This window comes from Engraulis encrasicolus, chromosome 24, assembly GCF_034702125.1.
Source record: "Engraulis encrasicolus isolate BLACKSEA-1 chromosome 24, IST_EnEncr_1.0, whole genome shotgun sequence".
Classification (NCBI taxonomy): domain Eukaryota; kingdom Metazoa; phylum Chordata; class Actinopteri; order Clupeiformes; family Engraulidae; genus Engraulis; species Engraulis encrasicolus.
In genome coordinates this window covers 39,340,142-39,342,641 of record NC_085880.1, presented here as the reverse complement: position 1 = coordinate 39,342,641, position 2,500 = coordinate 39,340,142, and the positions used below count along the sequence as shown (strand labels likewise).

Here is a 2,500-nt window from a genome sequence, read left to right as displayed (position 1 = left end):
GTGTGTGTGTGTGTGTGTGTGTGTGTGTGTGTGTGTGTGTGTGTGTGTGTGTGTGTGTGTGTGTGTGTGTGTGTGTGTGTGTGTGTGTGTGTGTGTGTGTGTGTGTGTGTGTAGCAATCTACCTAAGGGGACAACTGTGCCAGGCATAGATCAGTCGGTTTACCCATTAAAGCCTAAGGCAGTGGTGTAGTCTACGTAGAACGCGGGTATACGGAGTATACCCACCTCTAAATTTCAGGGATTTCAGTATACCCACTTAAAATTGATTGATCCATTATTTTGAATGGCACAAATAGTTACAGTATACCCACTTCAAAAAATGCTCCAATATACAGTATACCCACCATAAAAAAGTAGTCTACATCACTGGCCTAAGGCACCTGCAAAAAACACCTGCTGAATGCCTAAGCCCCTTTCGGGAATACGTGGCCTCTGCCTATTAAAACCTAAATATCGCAGCCTCCGAAGCACGTAAAAACATAAAATAAGTTACATTTAAAAGCTAGGACCCTCATCTTGGAATGCTCATATCTCCAAATGCCCAGGCTGTCAAGCCAGAGTCATTATGTGATTAGCTAGGGCACCGGCTGGGGGGACAACTTTGAGGTGCACTCACACACACACACACACACACACACACACACACACACACACACACACACACACACTCACACACGCATGCACGCACACTCACACGCACGCACGCACGCACGCACGCGCGCACACGCACGCACGCACGCACGCACGCACGCACGCAGGCAGGCAGGCAGGCAGGCAGGCAGGCAAGCAGGCAGGCAGGCAGGCACGCACGCACACTCACTCACTCAAACACACAGACACAGACACACGCGCGCACACACACACACACACACACACACACACACACACACACACACACACACACACACACACACACACACACACACACACACACACACACACACACACACACACACACACACACACACACACACACAGGCACACACACATTGTTCTCCGACTGGTACAGAACTTGAACCGGTGACCTCTGCTATCTCTGGGCCATTAGGCCACAGTAGCCTGTTCCATGTCAAATGTCTAAATGGCTCCCACTCCACAATATCAGGGGTGAACTTCTCTTAAAGTGTAGTTGCTAACTACGTTAGCTACTTTGTTGGTTACAATGCAATTCCCCATTGGCAACTACCCAAGTTGCTAACTGCTAACAACTACGCTTTTGAGAAATGTACCCCAGATGTGACTGGAAAAAAAAACCCAGGCAGTTAATACACTTCCAAGTAGCCAAGAGAAAGCAAAAGTTTTCAGTTCTTCGCTCTCTACACTGTATATTTACATACCATAAAAGCACATTTTAGCACCTGGACTCACTTAACCATTTTGAGCAGTGTTTCCTGGCAATCACTTTATACAGTAATTGTTTTTGAAGGTAGGTCCTTCAGTTAAATTTTTGAAAATTGCCATGTTGACAGTTATTATTATTCCTTTTTGTATACAATATGTATACATTTTTACATTTTCTATAAATGTTTGTATATAGTACTCGTCTGTCCAACATGGTAGAGCCCCTGTTGACAAGGTTGTTTTCCTCTATTTTTCTATATCAGGCCCTTTACAGTAATTTATTATATGGTTGTGACGTCATCTGTCGAATGCTCCATTCATTTCAACGGGGCTCCCCAACGTTCGGACGTCTGTTATTTTTCGATAACGGACGGGTTGGTCTATAACAGACCGCTGTCAATGGCAACAAGACTTTTCACTGCTAAAGCGACTTTTCATCAAGACTCCAGAGCTGTAAACAGCTCTGCAAGACTCTAATCAGCTGCTGTGATAGACAGCACCCGTTGTCCTGGCTACCGCTGTCAATGGCAACAAGACGTTCACTGCTAAAGCCACTGGCTTGTATAGGCCTACAAGTCAGTGGCTAAAGCGAATGTTTCATTCCGCAGGGGGTCCGGTCTTTTGTCACTCTAATCAGCTGCTGTGATAGACAACACCTGTTGTCCTGGCTAGCCTACCTAGCTGTTGCCTAGCGGTGTTCCACAACGGCACTGTTTTGTTTTGCGCAGCAACAATCTTAACATTAAATAGGTCTAAAGAAATGACCCCGCATGTGTGAATCATTTAAGTATATCCATATAATAAGCGGGTTAACTTTCGGCGAGTCGGTCGCTTTGTGGAATAGCAGCACTTCAGAGAGAACAAGACCCCTCCGCTCCGCGTCGGGGTCTAAAGATTCTCTCTGTCGTGCTGCTATTCCACGGTAGCGACCTTCTCGCCGAACGTTAACCCTTACATAGTAACCCCTTGAGCAGAGCCTCTGTTTTAACCTCAATTGTCACTTAATTGGTTGCTTAAGACTCTCTGCATTGTCATAGCCATGTTGTTATGTTGTAGTTGAGTGTTTTCACCAAAGAGTGAATAGGTCCGATCGACGGGCCCATCTGCAGTAAGAGGCTACGACAGTTGGCTTGGAGTGCGGAGTTCAGTGTTTAAAACG

At 46.1% G+C, this 2,500-nt stretch overlaps 1 protein-coding gene across 1 annotated transcript in view; it reads left to right on the top strand.

Moving 5' to 3' along the window:
- Positions 1–2,500, top strand: part of ltbp1 (latent transforming growth factor beta binding protein 1) — a 294,226-nt gene that overhangs the window by 259,874 nt on the left and 31,852 nt on the right. The window lies entirely within an intron of this gene.